Source organism: Trachypithecus francoisi, unplaced genomic scaffold (assembly GCF_009764315.1).
Source record: "Trachypithecus francoisi isolate TF-2019V2 unplaced genomic scaffold, Tfra_2.0 Lachesis_group13, whole genome shotgun sequence".
Lineage (NCBI taxonomy): Eukaryota > Metazoa > Chordata > Mammalia > Primates > Cercopithecidae > Trachypithecus > Trachypithecus francoisi.
In genome coordinates this window covers 93556246-93577848 of record NW_022681458.1, presented here as the reverse complement: position 1 = coordinate 93577848, position 21603 = coordinate 93556246, and the positions used below count along the sequence as shown (strand labels likewise).

At 40.3% G+C, this 21603-nt stretch overlaps 1 protein-coding gene across 3 annotated transcripts in view; it reads left to right on the top strand.

The window, feature by feature from the left end:
* LYPD6 (LY6/PLAUR domain containing 6) overlaps positions 1 to 21603 on the top strand; it is a 155008-nt gene that overhangs the window by 78535 nt on the left and 54870 nt on the right. The window lies entirely within an intron of this gene.

Here is a 21603-nt window from a genome sequence, read left to right as displayed (position 1 = left end):
GGAGTTGCTCTTCTGGAGGAGTATCTTTGTGGCGTTCTCTGTATTTCCTGAATTTGAATGTTGGCCTGCCCTACTAGGTTTGGGAAGTTCTCCTGGATGATATCCTGAAGAGTGTTTTCCAAGTTGGTTCCATTTTCCCCCTCACTTTCAGGCACCCCAATCAGACGTAGATTTGGTCTTTTTACATAATCCCATACTTCTTGCAGGCTTTGTTCATTTCTTTTTCTTCTTTTTTCTTTTGGTTTCTCTTCTCGCTTCATTTCATTCATTTGATCCTCAATCGCTGATACTCTTTCTTCCAGTTGATCCAGTCGGTTACTGAAGCTTGTGGATTTGTCACGTATTTCTCGTGTCATGGTTTTCATCTCTGTCATTTCATTTATGGCCTTCTCTGCATTAATTATTCTAGCTATCACTTCTTCCACTCTTTTTTCAAGATTTTTAGTTCCTTTGCGCTGGGTACATAATTCCTCCTTTAGCTCTGAGAAGTTTGATGGACTGAAGCCTTCTTCTCTCATTTCGTCAAAGTCATTCTCTGACCAGCTTTGATCCGTTGCTGGCGATGAGCTGCGCTCCTTTGCAGGGGGAGATGCACTCTTATTTTTTGAATTTCCAGCTTTTCTACCCTGCTTCTTCCCCATCTTTGTGGTTTTATCTGCCTCTGGTCTTTGATGATGGTGCCGTACTGATGGGGTTTTGGTATAGGTGTCCTTCCTGTTTGATAGTTTTCCTTCTAATAGTCAGGACCCCCAGCTGTAGGTCTGTTGGAGATTGCCTGACGTCCACTCCAGACCCTGTTTGCCTGGGTATCAGCAGCAGAGGTTGCAGAAGATAGAATATTGCTGAACAGCGAGTGTACCTGTCTGATTCTTACTTTGGGAGCTTCCTCTCAGGGGTGTACTCTACCCTGTGAGGTGTGGGGTGTCAGACTCCCCCTAGTGGGGGATGTCTCCCAGTTAGGCTACTCAGGGGTCAGGGACCCACTTGAGCAGGCAGTCTGTCCGTTCTCAGATCTCAACCTCTGTGTTGGGAGATCCACTGCTCTCTTCAAAACTGTCAGACAGAGTCGTTCGGGTCTGCACAGGCCTCTGCTGCTTTCCCTGTTGTTTTTTTAGCTGCGCCCTGTCCCCAGAGGTGGAGTCTACAGAGACAGGCAGGTTTCCTTGAGCTGCTGTGAGCTCCACCCAGTTCGAGCTTCCCTGTGGCTTTGTTTACCTACTTAAGCCTCAGCAATGGTGGGTGCCCCTCCCCCAGTCTCGCTGTTGCCTTGCGGTTAGATCGCAGACTGCTGTGCTAGCAATGAGGGAGACTCCGTGGCCGTGGGCCCCTCCCAGCCAGGTGTGGGTATAATCTCCTGGTGTGCCCGTTTACTTAAAGCACAGTATTGAGGTGGTAATTACCCGATTTTCCAGGTGTTGTGTGTCTCAGTTCGCCTGGCTAGGAAAAGGGATTCCCTTCCCCCTTGCGCTTCCCAGGTGAGGCAATGCCTCGCCCTGCTTCAGCTCTCGCTTTTCGGGCTGCAGCAGCTAACCAGCACTGATTGTCCGACACTCCCCAGTGAGATGACCCCAGTACCTCAGTAGAAAATGCAGAAATCACCGGTCTTCTGTGTCGCTCGCGCCGGGAGTTGGAGACTGGAGCTGTTCCTATTTGGCCATTTTGCTCCGCCACCCCAGATGGTTTTTTTATTTATTGTCTCAGTGGTCCTCCAAGAGCCCTCTGTCTCCATCAGAGTAACCTGGATTTCTTACCTGCCAATTCAGGGTTCCCAGAGGCAGAACACTGCTGGTCTTCATAATGTCTTGGCCCAGAACTGGTGTAGCCATGCTTCAGCCACATTCTTTGAGGTGGAAAAATAGACTGTACCTTGAGTTGGAGGACTGGCACAAGTAGAGAGGGAGGGAAGGAATTAATGATAGTCACATTTGTAGACAAACTACCACAATAAGTGAAGCGCTTAGACGAGAATCTGGCACTGAATAAGTGCTATGGAATTATTAACTCTGATATCATTGCGGTTGTTCAATTACCTTCAGAATTTGCTTTTACTCGGAGAGCTGAATGATGTCTTGTATGAGTATAGAAGTCTAGGACTGCGGTTCTTTTCTGTAAGTAGTGTGCAGATGAAGTGTGATGCCAGTCTAATGACTTTTCCTTTGTAGGCAAGTTGTTATTTTTATCTAGGAGCTTTCAGGATTTTTCAGTAAAAGCAGAAATAAGGTACTTATCACGATTTGTTGACAGACCTTTGGAGGTTCTAGAAAATATAAGACAAGGAAGAAGTCGATATTGAAAAAAATAAAATTTCTTCTCTGTGCTGATGATTATTTTTAGCAAACCCAGGAAACTCCATTAAGAAAAGAACAACTAACTAGAATTAAAGAGGGAACGTGGTAAGATGAGAGATTACAAGATAAAAATGGAAACATAATAGCTTTTTTTTCCCTATTCTAGCAAGTACCATAGTTTGGATTGATAGAAGTCTTTTATAATCTATTCTTAACCTGGAACTGGATCAGCTCTTTCAGTTCAGTTGAATGAGACTTCTTATGCCAACTGAAGTCTAATCCCCGCACTTAGGAAGGCTGAGGCAGGCGAATCACAAGGTCAGGAGATCGAGGCCATCCTGGCTAACACGGTGAAACCCTGTCTCTATTAAAAACACACACACACAAAATTAGCTGGGCGTGGTGGCGGGCACCTGTAGTCCCAGCTACTAGGGAGGCTGAGGCAGGAGAATAGTGTGAACCCGGGAGGTGGAGCTTGCAGTGAGCCAAGATCGCACCACTGCACTCCAGCCTGGGCAATAGAGCGAGACTCTATCTCAAAAAAAAAAAAAAAAAAAAAAGGAATTTTTCCTCTTTTCTTTCTTCAGTTACTGTCTCTGTCTCTCTTTCATATACTCCTTTTTCTCTATTATTTGCTTGGCTGTGGTATGACAATTGCCTTTTCATGGGAAGATTTGTTCTTTTGTTATAAAGTTCTGTTTCTCCTATTGTAGAAGATCATCCTTTATGATATGATGGGAATAGCAAAGATGGCTCTGTGTGTGTGTGTCTGTATGTGTGTATGTTTGTGTGTGTGTATGTACGTGTGCATGCACTTTGTTGTTTTTGTCTCCTGGCTGTCCTGAAAATGTTTCCAGCAGATTTTCAGAGGGATGCTGCTTTCCTTACTTTCTTGTTACTGAGGAGGCTGGAGTGGGAAAGGGATGGGGGTAGCAGAGAAGCTTTCCTGGAGACCTCAACAAAGGACAGGCAGCTAGACCTGCTGCAGCCCAACCCCTCTCATGAGGTTGTTGCTGTTCAGAGTGCCCAAATAGTTTGACCTGAATTGAACTCTGAGGGCGAATAGAACCATGAGAAGCCTGGAAACCAACATAAGGGGAACTCAGCCACCAGAAAATAATAAGCAAAAGGTAAGTGGTGCAAGTCAAACAGAGTGGATAGAGGAGAAGAAGGTTTAATCCTAAAAAAAAGGTATAAAATAATTCCATTGCAAAAAGTAAGTTTTCTAGAATTTAAACAAGTAGTGTAAAAATGAGACATTCAATATATGGAAAAGATACCCAGGAAATTGCTAAGAGATTACCTCCAGAGAGGAGGCAGAGGGACGGCTAGGGACCAAGATGAGAAGATGACTTCCTTTATTCATTAACATTTGCCACTATGCCAGAATGATGTATCATGTATGTATGCAGTTAGGTAGTTGAATGGAGAATGAAGAGGAAGGTGTTTTTAAAAAAATCAAGCAGTGATGTTAGGCCAGGGTGGAAATTCCTGTTTATGAATTATAGTAGAATACAACATTTAATTTGTAAGTAAAAAAATGCATCTTTATTTTCATTTTCTTCTAATGAAACTGCAACAATGTTATTCGTACCTGTAACTTTGTCAGCAATAGATAGAAATCAAAAATATTTTCATACAGTAGTTTCAGACATTTGAATATCATTTATGTTCATCAGAGCTTAAAGTTGTAATTGTTCATAGTACCACCACTAGAGCTTGGTATTTAATGTCATAATAAAAGCACATGTCATTGAGTTTGTGCATTTTAGTATTTTGATACTTAAATAGGATTGGTTTCCTTAGTAATCCTATGGATTTTACTTTATACATTTAAACACGTTATTTTTGGAATAGGGTCCCTATCTTTCATTAGACTACCGAAGGGATCATGCCCTCAAAAAGGTCAAGAAACCTGTGGGATATAGGGGCCACTAGAGTAAACTATTGGCCCAGAAGATCAAGTGGAAAAAGAAATTTAAAATACAGAGCAAAAACATATAAAAAATATAAAATAAAAGTGGAACAAAAACAATAAATGATAAATTATAAAATAAATATATAAATTATAAATAAGTATGTGGATAAATAAAAATAAGTACATAATGAAATAAATGAAATAAAATCGTTAGAGGGACATAAGGGGGACATAAGGAGACTTAGAGGACAGTCTAACACACCCAAAATGGGAAGAACAGAATCCTTCATAATAAAAGGATAAATCTTCCCAATAAAGGATGGTTGGGAACATCTACGTCTAAAAGGCTTTGTCCTTTATTGTTGCTTTATTTGGATGTTCATTTTAAGAAAAACACAACAATGGCAAAGCTTTGTTGGACCACACTTTTACTAGTCCACAAAACCCTCCAGCTGACGACCCACAGATGCAGGGTGGAAAAGCCTGTGTGACTGTCGGAGGGGAGCAGCTGAGTCCTTCCCAGCACACTGCAGCTGGAGAGAGAGTCCTGGCAGTGGGAAGTCTCAGCACAATGGCCTGGTGCTTTTACACCTGCGAGAACAGCTAGTGATGTGTGCCCTGTGTGGGCAGAAGCAGCAGTAGTGTGTCCACTGTCTGAGCACTTCTTGCCGCTTACTCCACCCTCCTGGGTTACCCGGTTCTTCCCATTCTTACAGGGGTAGTGAAGACGTGGATTTGAGAATGCTTGAATTGTTTCCTGCTGACCATAGGTCACAGATGGCTGTTTATGTAGCAAACGGAGAACAACATCAATTCTTGGTACTGGTGACTGTATGTGAGAAAACGATAAAAGGATGGGGGCAGGGTGTGTGTGTGAGTGAATGCTGCGTTGGTGTGTTTATAGTTCAGTGTCTTTCCGGAGCATGAGAGAGGAACAAGTATTGTTTAAACGAATGCTGTTTAAACCCTGGGATTATATAGTCATGTGAACTTTTTTGGAGGAAACTGCAAATGTTGCTAGCCATTGTAGTTGTGTTAGTTCTTGACTAAATGTCATATATAAACTTCCTGGTAACACAATTGTAATAGCGTTTGCTACTTAATTATAACAGCATTTTACAAAAGTGTCAGGGCATCCTTAATTTCCATTCTGATAAGAGTGAAAGATTCAGAAAGTTTGCTTTCAGTTATCTAAAACTTGGAGCCTTCTCCAGCATATGCCACCAAATAGTAATGCTTAAATGCACTATGTATATGAGATGGGTTTTTGTTTGTATATATCTAGATGGATCCTCACTCCAGGGGCTTAACTAAACTGGGATTTACTTTTCTCAATAATATGAAGACTGGTAGTGGGTAGCCAAAAGCAGGTATGAAAGCTCTGGGATGCTAGTCTCATTTCATCTTTCTGTACCTCATGCTCCCCCAAATGACAGCCATGCCTTTGGGCTTCTTGTCTGTATTTCAGGCAGCTAGAAGGCTGGAGGACAAAGAAGAAAAGCAAAAGTCCAGTGCAAAGCTTTCTTGGAAGGCCTGCTAGTGGCTTCCACTTACATCTCATTGATCAGGAATGCACCATATGACCATCTGTATGGATCCATCTAGTGGCTTCCACTTACCTCTCATTGGTCAGGAATGCACCACATGACCACCTGTATGGAATTCTGGGAAGTGTATTTTGGGTCAGGCTGGTAAAAATTTTGTTACCTTGAACAAAATTTTTTCTATTCATAATAAAGAAGGAGTGATTGGATTTGGGATATGTAAGCAGAAGTGCCAGGTACAGGAGCCTTCACCATTCCCCTCTGTCTTTGTTGCAGCTGATTTCTGCTCATCTGGAAGGCCTCTGTCTGTGTCATCTCCAGGAAGCCCCCTGTGAGCCCCAGGTGGGGTTAAGTGTCCATTCTTCGAGCATTGATGGTACTCTGTATCCACGCATCTCATATTCCCTATCTTTTTCCACATATAAATTTTCTATATCTGGTGGAAATCTCTACTTTAAGAGTATTACCTCATTATACTTGTAAGTACCATGAGAGTAGGATTTGTGTTCAATGTTTATTCCCAGCTCTTTTATTTTTAGTATTATTTTAATTTTTAATGTTTTTAGTCTTAATAGGTTTTTGGAGAACAGGTGGTGTTTGGTTACATGAGTAAGTTCTTCAGTGGTGATTTCTGAGATTTTGATGCACCCATCACCTAAGCAGTGTACCCTGTACCCACTGCATAGTCTTTTATCCCTTGCCAGCCCCCACCCCTTCCCCCGAGTCCCCAAAGTTCAATGTATCATTCTTATGCCTTTGCATCCTCATAGCTTAGCTCCCACATATGAGTGAGAACATACGATGTTTGGTTTTCCATTTCTGAGTTACTTCACTTAGAATAATAGTCTCTGAATACCTAATTCATGAGGGGCTTAAAACCTCGATGACGGGCTGATAGGTGCAGCAAATCACCATGGCACATGTCTATGTAACAAACCTGCACATTCTGCACATGTATTCCAGAACTTAAGACAAAAAAAAAAAAGAATTATAGTCTCCAGTTCCATCCAGGTTGCCACAAATGTCATTATTTCATTCCTTTTTATGACTGAATAGTTTTCCATGGTGTGTGTGTGTGTGTGTGGGTGTGTGTGTGTGTGTATCACATTTTCTTTATCCACATGTTAACTGATGGGCATTTAGGCTGGTTCCATATTTTTACAATTACAAATTGTGCTCCTGTAAACATGCCTGTGCAAATATCTTTTTCGTATGATGACTTATTTGCCTCTGGGTAGATAACTAGCTGTGGGATTGCTGGATCAAATGGTAGATCTATTTTTAGTTCTCTTAGGAATCTCCACACTGTTTTCCATAGTGGCTGTACTAGTTTACATTCCCACTAACAGTGCAGACGTTTTCTCTTTTCACCTTGGCATCCACGCCAACATCTATTATCTGTTGCGTTTGCTTTTGGGTTCCTGGTCATGAAGTCTTTATGTAAGCCAGTATCTAGAAGGGTTTTTTTCCTAGTTATCTTCTAGAATTTTTATGGTTTCAGGTCTTAGATTTAAGTCTTTGATCTATCTTGGGTTGATTTTTATATAAGGTGAGAGATGAGGATCCAGCTTCGTTCTTCTACACGTGGTTAGCCAGTTATCCCAGCACCATTTGTTGAATAGGGTGTCCTTTTCCCACTTTATGTTTATATTTGCTTTGTCGAAGATCAGTTGGCTGTAAGTATTTGGCTTTGTTTCTGGGTTCTCTATTCCATTCCATTGGTCTATGAGCACCTGTTTTTATACTGGTACCATGCTGTTTTGGTGACTGTGGCCTTATAGTATGAAGTCAGGTAATGTGATACCTCCAAATTTGTTCTTTTTGCTTAGTCTTGCTTTTGCTATGCGAACCCTTTTTCGGTTCCATATGAATTTTAGGATTGCTTTTTCTAGTTCTGTGAAGAATTATGGTGGTATTTTGATGGGAATTACATTATACTGTTGGATTTGGTTCACTAGTATTTTGTTGAGGATTTTTGCATCTGTCTTCATCAGGGATACTGGTCTGTAGTTTTCTGTTTTTGTTATCTTTCCCTGGTTTTGGTATTAGGCTGATACTGGCTTCATAGAATGATTTAGGGAGGATTCCCTCTTTATCTTTTGGAATAGTGTCAACAGGGTTGGTACCAATTCTTTGAGTGTCTGATAGAATTCAGCTGTGAATCTGTCTGGTCCTGGACTTTTTTTGGTTGGCAATTTTTTTATTAGCATTTCAGTCTCACTGCTTGTTGATAGTCTGTTCAGAGATATCTTCTTGGTTTAATCTAGGAGAGTTGTGTATTTCCAGGAATTTATCCATCTCCTCTTGGTTTTCTAGTTTATGTCCATAAAGGTGTTCATAGTAGCCTCGAGTAATCATTTGTATTTCTGTGGTATCAGATGTAATACCTCCTGTTTCATTTCTAATTGAGCTTATTTGAATTTTCTCTCCTTTTCCTGGTTAATCACACTAATGGTCTATCAATTTTATTTATCTTTTCAAGGAACCAGTTTTTTGTTTGATTTATCTTTTGTATTTTTTTGTTGTAGTTTCAGTTTCATTTAGTTCTGCTCTGATCTTTGTTATTTCTCTCTTCTGATGGGTTTGGGTTTGGATTGTTATTGTTTCTCCAGTTCCATGAGGTGTGACCTTAGATTGTCTATTTGTGCACTTTCAGACTTTTTGATGCAGGCATTTAATGCTATGAATTTTCTTCTTAGCACTGCTTTTGCTGTATCCCAGAGGGTTTGATAGGTTGTGTCACTATTATCATTCAGTTCAAAGAATTTTTAAATTTCTGTCTTGATTTCATTGTTGACCCGATGATCATTCAGGAGCAGTTTATTTAATTTTCATGTATTTGCATGGTTTTGAGGGTTTCTTTTGTAGTTGATTTCCAGTTTTATTCCACTGTGGTCTGAGAGAGTACTTGATACAATTTTGATTTTCTTAAATTTACTGAGACTTGTTTTTTGGCCTGTCACATGGTCTATCTTGGAGACTGTTGCATGTGCTGATGAATAGAATGTATATTCTGCAGTTATTCGGTAGAATGTTCTGTAAATATCTGTTAAGTCCATTTGTTGTAGGATATAGTTTAAATCTATTGTTTCTTTGTTAACTTTCTGTCTTGATGTCCTGTCTGATGCTGTCAGTGGAGTATTAAAGTGCCCCACTCTTACTGTGTTGCCATCTCTCTCATTTATTAGGTCTAGTTGTAATTGTTTTATAAATTTGGGAGCTCCAGTGTTAGGTGCATATATATTTAGAATTGTGAAATTTTCCTGTTGGACTAGTTCTTTTTATCATTATATAATGTTCCTTTTTGTCCTTTTTAACTGCTGATGCTTTAAAGTTTGTTTTGGCTGATACAAGAATAGCTACTCCTGCTCGCTTTTGGTATCTATTTGCATGGATTATCTTTTTCTACCCCTTTTCCTTAAGTTTCTGTGAGTCCTTATATGTTGGGTGAGTCTCCTGAAGATAGCAGAAACTTGGTTAATGAATTCTTATCCATTCTGCCGTTCTATATCTTTTAAGCGGAGCATTTAGGCTGTTTACATTTAATGTTAATATTGAGATGTGAGGTACTATTCTATTCATTGTGCTATTTGTTGCCTGAATACCTTGCTTTTTATTTTCATTGTGTTATTGTTTTATAGGTCCTATGAGAGTTATGCTTTAAGGAGATTCTATTTTGGTGTATTTCAAGGATTCATTTCAAGATTTCGAGCTCATTTTAGCAGTTCTTGTAGTGCTGGCTTGGTAGTGGTGAATTCTCTCAGCATTTGTTTGTCTGGAAAATACTATCATTCCTTCATTTATGAAGCTTGGTTTCACTGGATACAAAATTCTTGCCTTATAATTGTTTTGTTTAAGGAGGCTAAAAATAGGACCCCAATCCCTTCTAGCTTTTAGGGTTTCTGCTGAAAAATTGGCTGTTAATCTGATGTTTTTCTTTATAGGTTACCTGATCCTTTTGCCTCACAGCTCTTAAGATTCTTTCCTCCGTCTTGACTTTAGGTAAGCTGAAGGCTACGTGCTTAGGCAATGATCTTTTTGCATTGAATTTCCCAGGTGTTCTTGAGCTTCTTGTGTTTGAATATCTAGATCTCTAGCAAGGCTTGGGAAGTTTTCCTTGATTATTTTGTCAAATATATTTTCTAAACTTTTAGATTTCTCTTCTTCCTTGGGAACACCTATTACTCTTAGATTTGGATGTTTAACAGAGTCCCAAATTTCTTGCAAGCTTTTTTCATTTAAAAAAATTTTTTCTTTGTCTTTGACAGATTGAGTTAATTTGAAAGCCTTGTCTTCAAGCTCTGAAGTTCTTTCTTCTGCTCATTTGAAGACTTCCCAGTGCATTTTGCTTTTCTCTAAGTGTGTCCTTGATTTCCAGAAGTTGTGATTGTTTTTTATTTATGCTCTTCAATTTCAATGAAGAATTTTCCTTTTGTATCCCGTACCATGTTTTTGATTTATTTAAGTTGGACTTTGCCTTTCTCTGACGCCTCCTTGATTAGCTTAATAGTTGACTTTCTGAATTCTTTTTCTGGCAATTCAGAGATTTTGACTTGGTTTGAATTAATTGCTGGTGAGCTGGTATGATCTTTTGGGGGTGTTAAAGCACCTTGTTTTGTCATATTACCAGAATTATTTTCCTGGTTCTTTCTTATTTGAGTAGATGATGTCATAAGGAAGATGTGGGATTCAAGGGCTGCTGTTCAGATTCTTTTGGCCCATGGGGTGCCCCCTTGATGTGGTGCTCTCCCTTTTCCCCTAGGAATGGGGCTTCTTGAGAGCCAAACTATAGTAAATGGTTTTCCTCTTCTTGGTCTAGCCACCTAGCAGAGCTACGAGGCTCCGGGCTGGTACTATGTAGTGTCTGCAAAGAGTCCTGTGATGTAATTCATCTTCAGGTCTTGCAGCTGTGGATACCAGCACCTGCTCTGGTGGAGGTAGCAGGAGAGTGATGTGGGCTCTGAGAGTCCTTGGTTGTGTTTTTGTTTAGTGCACTGGTTTTGTGTTGGTTGGCCTCCAGTCAGGAGGTGGCGCTTTCAAGAGCACATTAGCTGCAGTCCTATAGGGAGAGGATGCACCCTTGCCTTAGGGACACCTGGTTAAGTATTCAGGTTTCTCAGGTGGTGAGCAGGGCCATAGAACTTCCAAGAAATTATGATCTTTGTCTTTGGCTAACAGGGCAGGTGGAGAAAGACCACCAGGTTGGAGCAGGGATACGCGTGTCTGAGCTCAGCATCTCCTTGTGTGGGGCTTGTTGCAATTGCTGTGGGGGATGGGAGTGTGGTTCCCAGTCCAATGGAATTATATTCCCAGGGGGATTATGACTGCTTCTTCTGAGTCATATACGTTGCCAGGGAAGTGGGGGAAAGCTGGCAGTCACTGACCTCGCCCTGCTTCCACACAGCTGGCAGTCCTAAAGGCTGGTCTCACGCCTACCATGCCCCCCACCAACAATAGCACCAAGTCTATTTCCAGGCAGCCAGTGACCAGGGCTGAGAACTTGCTCCAGACCATGAGCCATCGAGAAAGCAAGCAGCAGATTCACAGTTTTTCGGCATTTCAGGGGACCTGCAGCAGTGATCCATTTCTCCATTTCCTTCAAAGGGCCTGTGGATTCTCTCGGCTTCCCTGGTGTGTTCCTGCAGTAGTTCTTGGAGCAAAAGGTCATGATGTGCATCGCCACACACTGCTGTGTCCCTCTGAGCAGGAGCTGCAAGCTAGTCCTGCCTCTTATGTGCCATCTTAATCCCCGGTTCCTATCTCTTAACACTGCACTTAGCATACAGTAGGTGCTTAGCTGAAGTTTGTTGACTTGAACTGTCAGAAACTAGTAAAACTTACTGAAATTTAGGGATCTCAGAATACTTCTAGTTTTGTAAAAATTCTTTTCTCATTTTTCTCTTTTTTGAGTATAATGCATACATTTATAAATGTATCTGTTGGATACATTTTTAGTTGTTTTTAATCTTGTAAAACATGCTGGTTGTTGGTGCCAAGTATACATGAATATTTGTATGCGTGTGTGATTTGTATCTAGGTGCAGTTGTTAAATACATGAGCTATTTCCTATGGCATCAAGTGCTTTTGACAACTGTGAACCAAGTAGGAGTTAGAAGTGATGGTCTCAGACATAGGATTCTAGTGCTGTGACTGAGGTGCAGTTTACCCCTCAGGGATGTTGGAAAACAAACGAGGTTGTTTACCTGAAAAGTAACTCTTGCTTCTCTGGAGAAAAGTCCTATGCCAATTTCTGGTACAGTTAATCCTCCATTCCCCATGTCAATAGAAAAAAATAAAGAGTGCAGATTGTCTAAAGGTCATTGATTCCTGATTTTGAATTGAATTATAATGTATTTTGGATGTTGGCAGGAGATCAGCCTTCTGTGTGGATAAAACAAAGCTATTGTTCATGCGAGTCAGTATTCAATAAATCTGTATTATGAGCTCTTGTCTAAGCCCTATCAGGGGCAGGTGATGTGTAATACATTTGCATTATGAAGGGCCCAGGCAAGTACAATACATTTGTATGTATGGGTGTACTCCAGTTCTATCTTTGTTTTCTGGTTAGATCACAGGAAAGTTATGTGGCCTCATTAGGTTTGTAAATGTTTTCACCATGTTACATTTCATTGTTTTACTGAAATGGTTATGTGAAGAGTATCTCCACATCTTCAGCAGAACTACTGATAAAGTCATCAACCATTAGGATTAGTACAGTGGAATGGTTGGTCTAAGGTCCCAGTGTCTCAAAGTGTGGTCCCAGATCAGCAACATCAGCATCACCTAGGAAACTGTAAGAAATGTAGTCTCAAGCTCCATTCCACAGACCTAATGACTCATTTGAGAGTGGGGTACAGTAATCTGTTTTAACAAGCCCTCTGATGCAGGGTCAAGTTTGGGAACCACTGGCTAAGCCGTAAAATCAAGATGTTTTCAAAGTGTCTTGCATAACATCTCAGAATTCAGCACCTGGTAAAAATGTGTGTGTATTTATTTTTTTTTTTTTTTAATAAATAGGCATGAAGTCTTTTTCCAGACAACAAGAGTGACATCACTCATCATGTTTCCATTTCTGCCTTTTCCTTCAGGAAACTTGGAGCTGTGCTTATTGCTTAATCATAGGCATTCCATTTATTCCATTTACCTGGGCTTTTTATTTCCTTTTCCTTTCCATGAATTTTACTGGATTGTTTTATTTAACAGGCTTTCTATGAATCTTTGATTATAGGCCTTCTCAAATCCATTTTGCTAGTAAGTGGGTTGGCAGTGTAGGGTGGGATATAATTTGAAACAAATTGACTCACTCACATGATATGATTGACAGTGGAAGTATTTGACAAAGAAATGATAGTAGGGGAAGCTAGCATGGAATTGAGCGTATTTTGCAGCAAATACCATGTATGCCCTTGAATATTTATACATGGTAAGAAAATGCATACAGTATAGAGAAATATAAAATGAAAAGTTTAAAACCTCCCTCACTCCCCTGGTGATGGCTCTTTCCCCAAAGATAATCGTTAACACAGTTTAGAAAATAAAGGTTAGACAGAGCCCATGTATGTATGTATATGTATTTATGCATTTGCCTTTTAAAAATCACAAAAGGGACCTAGTGTACATTCTTGTTTGCATCTTTTTTCCTCGTAATATAGCGTATGGTCTTCTCATTAAAGTCTATATGATATTATTTTGTATGATTGTACTTTATGAACCTACCTCCTATTATCAGGTATTTAGGTTATGTGCATTCTCACCTGTATTATCTTGACACACTTTCAAAATTTATCAGCTAGGAAAATTGTTGGAAATGGAATTTCGGGATGAAAAAGTATATACATTTAAAAAATGAATAAGTACTGCCTAGTAACTTTCCAGAAAATATAAATTAATTTGCTTTTCAAATGAGACTGTCTTTTCCCATAGGATATTATCAAATGAAAACCTTTTTATCAATTTTATAGATGTACAAATCGAATCTAATTGTTTTCACATTTCTTTAACTGATAATGTTCAGCATTTAAAAAGGATTTATTAGCTAATTTTATTTCTTTTTTTTTTTTGTGGATTGGTGTTTAGAGATGACACTTATCTATGTTTTTCATGATCTAATCTTAAAGTTCCCATACCTGAAAATCCTTAGAATCCACCGGAGAAGCTGTTTTGGTTTATTTTTTTTAATACAGATTTTCTGATTCTGCTCTAGAGTTCTTGAGTCTGTTTCTCAACTCGAATAGCCTGCTTTTACAGATTCTTTTGCCAATCAGTCAGGTGTAGGCTGTGGTCCAAGAGCAGCATAAATATACATCTAAGGGAGCTTTCTCACACCAGAAGTGTCTCTGCTCTCTATAAGCAATTGACTAGACATCAGTTTTCAATATTGCATTATGAGCGATATTATCATTGGAAGCCAAAATACTGTGTCAACTTTTTTAAGCCAAAAAAGTATATGTACAAAGTAATTTTGTATTAGGATCCAAACTGTCTTTTGTGGCAGAAATGAACATGGAAGGTAGGGAATAATTATTTCTAGGAGAATTCCCATTTGTGAATGATGTGCTAGTTCAGTGTTTTCCTTTCATAATCATTAACTCATCATGCTCTTCATACTACCTTTTGAGCCTAGAAGCCCAGAACTGAATTTTAAGAACAATCATAGCGCCTGTACTTTGATAGGTTTCTGATATTTATATGTTTTTTCGAATTTCTGTTGTTTTTGAGAATGTTACAGTCATCTCCAAAACTCTACTGGGGCTTGTGTTTTCCCTTCTTCTTGACTTTATAAAGGATTAACACATCTTTAAGTATCGTCTGCAGTTGGCCTTTTCCTCACCCAAGGCAAACCGAGGATGTTTGGGAATCCCCAGCTGGGTCCTCCAGACACCCTCTGTTACTCAGTAATCATGGCACCAACATCCTGCCAGGCAGCCTTTCCTTGCCCAGGAGAGACTAAGATGGGGGAAGGAGGAGGTTGAGTTTGTGAGTTACTGGATACATTTTCTGCCTTCTGATTTACTGCAACATGATAGAGAAACATGGATAAATAAACCAGCCCCAATGTTCTGATGTGTAAAGAAAAATGAAATGACAAGAGGGAGGGAGGGAGGGAGGGGGAGAGAGAGAGAGAAGAGAGAGAGAGAGAGAGAGAGGAGAGAGAGAGAGAGAAATTAGAAAAAAGAAGAGTTTCATCTTTCTACTATATTACAGACTTATCACACTACGGTTTATCTGGCCCAGAATTCTTTTAGTTGTTCATCTTCCGCTTATTTTATTCTCCTTTCCACCTCATTTCTGTGAGATTTGCACTTTCCATTTATTCTTGAAATCAGTTAACAGTTAATCTATTCCCTGGCATTTAGCACTTCCCCTGGGGACTTACCTATTGATTGGCCTTTTAATCTAGTTGTTAAAATTCTCCCAATACTCGCTGACATGGAGCAGTTTCAATTTGTGTGTTTTAAAGTATTGGCCAGGGTCATTAGAAAAGCGAAGTTCACATATCTACTTTGTGGCACCAGGTACCTGGCAGTTGATTTGCTGTGTGACTGTAGGTTTTGGGGAAGAGGAAGAGAAGAGGTATTGGGAACAATTGCCAAGTCTACTCTAATTCTGGGGTCCCTTCGCATTCTGCACCATGCAACACAATCAATAAGAACATATCTTATAACCTTTACAGGTTATTGAAAATGTGCATAAGTTAGGGATACTGGCCAAAGGGTGGCCACTTACATCTTTAAAATGTGTAGGTTGTTCTTTAGCAATCCCAGAATCTATGGCCACTTTTCCCCAGAACTAGTTGGTGTTGTGTTTGTGTATTTTTACAAATTTACATAATTAGAAATAGGACTTGATAAGCAATGGAACTTTGATAAAGTAGATGTTCAGTTAAGAAACTTGTATTGTACCTGTTTTCTTCCCTCAGATTAATTTGTGTTTTATGCCACTATTCAGAAAAAGAAATTTCAGAGTATTAGAATAAGATATAATTTTAAAGTGATTTTATTAAAGCATTTGTTAAAACATTTACTAAATATTCCCTAATATATTTTTAATACTCACTGTTTAATATTTCTCAAATTCTTACTTTCTACAATTTTGTAATCACAAGATTTCTCATCCATTAAAATCTTTCTTTGGAAATAGCTTATGTTTAAAGGTGTTTCTAAAAAATAGTATTTTTAAATTTGCATTATATTTTTGTTTGTTTGAGATGGTACTATTCTTTGAAAAATCAAAGCATTGGCCTTTAGTAGAGAATATATATATTAAAATCACCTCAAATAATATAAAATTATGCTTTTAACATTTCTGTCTTTCCTATTAAATTATTATTTTCTAGAGGATAAGGATCAACTCTTACTCAGATCTGAACCTTCATAACTAGCACAGGGCTTGTCCCATACTGAATGCTCAGAAAATACATGCTGAATAAGACAATATATTAATTGCCTCTTTGGTGAGGTTAATATATTCTGTAGTAGCCTGAGGTTATGAAATACCCCATGAACTGAAAGGACAAAACCCAAAATGTAATGACTTAGTTTCTTAAAATTGTGACAGTTCAGCTTCTTAAGAGGCATTCTGTGAAGGTCATGTTGAGGCTGCGAGAGCGTTTAGAATGGTGGACACCAGCTGGCAGGCAGGAACCAAAACAGTCATTGGGTGCATTTGTCCTCCTGTTACGTTTTGTTAATTTTGAATCCATTTACAACATTAAAAATGCGGTGATCTTACAATAAAAGTACAGACTTCTGTGGTTTCTTAAAAACTCAACAGAGCTAACCTCACTAGCCCTTGTGGCAACATTCAGCCAGAGCTGGTAGCGGGTGTTCCTTATAGATGGACACACACTCTAGATTTTATCACTGTCCAGTGGGAAAGAGACATTTTGTGGGATGCATGCTGTGTAGTATAAATATATAGAACCCTACAACTTGGTGTAGGATGTGGAGGAATCTGTGGTCCAGTCAGGCAGATCCTTTTGAATGGCCATGCAAAAACAAATAGGGAAAACAGGGCCAGAATCAACTCTCATCGTTAGACTGGCTGCCAAACCTATGTTCCTGGAGAGAAAGCAGAGGGAGTAGTACAGATCCCCCTCTGCCTAGCTGAGAAAGGAGGACGGCTCTTTAGTGTGGAGTCTGTGAAGCACATGGCAGAAGGCAGTGGGTTTACTAGGGGCAAAGAAGGGGGCTAAGTCTAGTGATGGTACAGGCAAATTAGGAAGGACCGAAGCAGACGCTGAGAGCAACTGACCGGAAGAAATGTCTCTAAGGGAAATGGTGCTAGAGCTGGGGAAGGCTTGGAGAGCTATCAGACTGCAATGCAGGTCTCACCCTTATGAAGGAGAGAAGGAAGGGAGGAAGGAAGGAAGGAAAGAAGGAAAGTTTGGGTAGAAGGGCCTTACACTAAACTATAATTCTTTTTTTTCTTTGAGACAGGGTTTCACTCTGTCCCACAGGCTGGAGTGCAGTGGCATGATCATGGCTCACTGCAGCCTCAACCTCCTGGGCTTGATCCTTCCACCTCAGCCTCCTGAGAAGCTGGGACTACAGGCGCACACCACTGTGCCAGGCTAATTTTTGTAATTTTTATTTATTTTTTTTTTTTGAGGCGGAGTCTCGCTCTGTCTCCCGGACTGGAGTGCAGTGGCCGGATCTCAGCTCACTGCAAGCTCCGCCTCCTGGGTTTACGCCATTCTCCTGCCTCAGCCTCCCAGGTAGCTGGGACTACAGGCGCCCGCCACCTCGCCCAGCTAGTTTTTTTTGTATTTTTAGTAGAGACGGGGTTTCACCGTGTTAGCCAGGATGGTCTCGATCTCCTGACCTCGTGATCCACCCGTCTCGGCCTCCCAAAGTGCTGGGATTACAGGCTTGAGCCACCGCGCCCGGCCATTTTTTTTTTTTTTGTATTTTTTGTAGAGACAGGGTTTCTCTTCATGTTGCCCAGGCTGGTCTTGAACTCCTGGGCTCAAGCAATCTGCCCAACTTGGCCTCCCAAAGTGCTAGGATTGTAGGCATGAGTCACCATGCCCAGCCTAACCTGTAATACTAAGAAAGTTTGACAAAGCTAACAATGTCGAGTCAGAGTTGCCACAGTTGTGCCTTAAAGACCTCTTTCTCCACTCAAGTTTGAAGAGCAGTGCCTCCATGATTTCCATGGACTGCTTTTCCTAAGAGAGAACTCAGAAGAGTAAGGTTAGCACAACAAACTATATCCCTTCCTCACCACAGTTAATTTGGGGTCTGCAGTGGGTACTCATCTTCTCCTTCCTGAGCTACCAGCTCTGAGTTCTCCGTATCCCTAATTATCACCTTGGTGGGTCTTGCTGGCTTACTTAATGATGTGACCCAAATCCTCTTTCCTGGGGGAATGAAACCTTGTAGTCATGCCCTTCAGAGGCTAGGTTTGCTGCATGTGTCTGTTCAGTTACAGTGGGGTAAGGGAGTATCAGGAGGCACCCACATGGGTTGCCTCGGTTTCATATGTATTCCTCTCTGCCTTACTTGGGTAAAAACAGCCCTGCCTCTTCCTGCCAGTTAGGGCCAGTTTTCTCTGCCAGTTGGTCCCTGGACACAAAGAGTCCAAGGTGCCCTCGTGGCAGCTGTAATTGTAGTTCAGTGGGACCCTTGGTAAGTTCTTTGGCAAGAGGGTAAGGAGACTAGGACCTCCCACCTTACAGAGCCCGGAGTTTTGTGAAGGGGAAGCATAGAATCCTCTGGTGAGTTATCAGGAGTGCTAATAAGCAGGGCTACTCCTGTTCTTGCTTTTGGGGCCCATGTCATCTTCCTATTTGAGACATAGCACCCTGTGGAGGACTCTGATGCAGTGCGTATGCTGCATCCTGAAGGACAGCACCACATCCTTTCAGAAGATCGCCTCCTAGTTGGTGCTTCAGTTGCACATTTAGAAGGCAGTTCTAGTGTTCTGTGAGGCCTGCCGCTCCTGGGTGGTGCGGTATGTGATACAACACTGGATTCCATGGTCTTGGGCCCAATCCTGCATCTCTTTTCTGTGACAGCATGGGAAGATGTCATGCTATGCAGGATCTCATGCCTATGGACCAGGCAGTCCACAAGCCCCCAGGTAACAATGCTGGCTGGGGCTCTGCTGGGTGTGAGTGCCTTTATGACTGGGCATGCCCAGTAGAACCTAGCTCATGATGGGTAATTCCAGATTCAGGATCACTCATTATCACATGGGTAACACTCCATTGTTGGCAGGAATCAGTAACATGCCAAGGGTAGTTTCTTAAAAGGGCTTTACTCTTCTACTGCAGATGGCATGGACTTGCTCCAGAATCCCAGGGCCTATTTTATGATTCTCCCACTGGGGCTCCCCACAAGCTCTCTACTGCCTTGTATATACTGATAAAGTGTTTACTCTTTAGCCTGTGAGCAGTGGGAACCACTGACAGTTTCTAACTGTAGGGCTATATTATTAGATCCTTTAGAGAACTGTAATACAGAATGTTTGGAAAGAAAAGAAACAGACCAGCAAAAATTAAGGGTCTGAACTAAAATTCAGGCCATAGTCATGATGAAGAAAAGGGGAGTGATTTGAAGACTTTTTAGAAAGTAGGTTCAGTAAAATGGGGAAATTGCATGTTGGGAGGGAAAAACTGTCTAGAACAATTCTGGGGTTTGGGGATCTGCAAAGTAACCAGAAAGGATTTCATGTGTTAAATTTTTGATGCTGCATTTTAGAGTAAAGAGTTCCCAAGGACTATACCACTAAAAGAAACTTGAACTGTGTTGAGCTGTATTTAATCAGCTGGATTTTTAAGTGAATCCCAGTATTAATTCATATTGAATTAATTTTTCTTCCAAAAAAACTGAGCTGGGATAAACCAGAAATATAATGAACTAGAATATCAAATATTGTTTTCATCTCTTTTGTTTTCTTTGTAACACCAGAACCTATAGCAGTACCTAATACATATGAGACACAGTAAATATTTATTACATGAATGAATTCTCCCAACTAAACCAGTAATCCGAAATTTGTGATTCATTTTTGCCGTGAGCATTGAGTTACTACTGGGAGATGTTGAACTTGCAGTGTAATAAATATTGGAGGAGAAATGCTTTGTTCACTCATCTTGCGGTAAGTGGGACTGGTTGTATTAAATTACGGACAACTCGAATGTTTCCTGATTTTGCATGGGCTCGATCTTTATGGCCTCATCAAATCTTTACATCAGGAGGGGACCAAGAAAGATCCTCTTTTTTCTCCTGTTGATTATAAGCCGAAGGGAACAAAGATTTCCAGACAATATGGAAATCCCTTTGTGACACAACTGTAGGGGCAGGGAAACCACCACATTCTTACTGGTCCAACCAGTGCAAACTGGGATTCGATCATTTCCTTTTCTCCCCCCCATGTCTAGGAGTTTCTTCTAAGAAAACAATGGGACATAGACCATATAATGTGGTAGCAAGGATGTTGCTCATGCATTATCTAGAACATAAAAATTTGGAACTCTCTGAAATGAGTAATAATAAGAGATTGAAATGGGGGACATGGCCCTTTAAAATAACCTACATTTTGTTCTGTATTGATAAAATTTTATAGTTAAAGCAAACTGGGTTAAAGAGAAAGCAACTTCTAACATATAAAAACACTTCTTTCCTCTAATTCTCTCAAAACTTGCGCTATTTCTCAGATACCTGTCCACAATCTTCCCATTGACTTTAATAGCTTAAGGAGAAGCTAGCAGATTCAGAGAAGGCCTAGAGCAATTGGCCAGTTGGCAAAGTGCGAGTCCCCCAGAACCCCAGGTTTCAATGTTTGCTTCCTTCTCTTAACCCTTCTTCAGCACCCAGCTTTCACATGCTTGCTTTATGCGTCTTAAAACTGAAATGATCACTTCCCCTACAGTGACACAGTCTTAGCATGTCCAGGATACATTGAGCATGCCAGCCTCCTCTCAAAGGCAGTTCTTTTGTTCACCCTGTCTTCTAACTGACTGAAGACTTTTAAAGCCTAGCATATGAAACCAGGCAGCTTCAATTCAAATTTTGAGTCTGCCACTTTCTATAATACAATTATAGGTGACAATTGATCTCAGCTTACTCATCTGTAAAAACTGGGATTAAGATAATAACCTACCTCAGAGGGTAATTGACAGAGTCAAATGTAAAGCATGGAATGATTCTTTTCAAATAATCTATCATTGTCAGCCATTGACTACAAAAGAGGTGAGGGTAGTGTAGTACTTCTGCAGGTATGACGCCTGGTCTATTTCATTTCCTTTTGATCCCCTTTTACTGGGCTCTAATGATCAGGCCAGAGTATCTCCAATAGAAGCAGCTGTGCTATATTTTCTGATTTAATTAATGTTGATGTGTTGGTATTTCACTGGGTAATACTCATTCTTCTTCACCCTAGTCCTAATTGGTTTTGAGGTCACAGCTTTAAGTGATTGAATTTTATTCATCTATCGTTAATTAAGAACTCTACTGTCCAGTACTGTGGCCACTGGCCACATGTGACTATTTAACTTAAATTTCAATTAAATACAATTAAATTCAGTTCCTCAGTCACACATTTCAGTTGTGGCTAGTGACTCCCAAATTGGACAGCACTGACATAGAACATTTCTGTCATTACAGAAAGTCTTATTGGACAGCACTGACTTAGACCCTTTCTTTTGCTGCCCTTGTTACAGAGAATCATTGTAGCATTTATCCTCACTACCTGCATGCTCCTGTGCACAGACAAGCTGGCAGAAAGCTTCAGATCCTTATAAGCATAAAAACAGGAATTAGAACAACCATAAAAACAGGAATTAGAACAACCAGTTATCTCATATCAAATGCCAATCCTTCAAAGACTTTTGATCAAATTCCTTTGC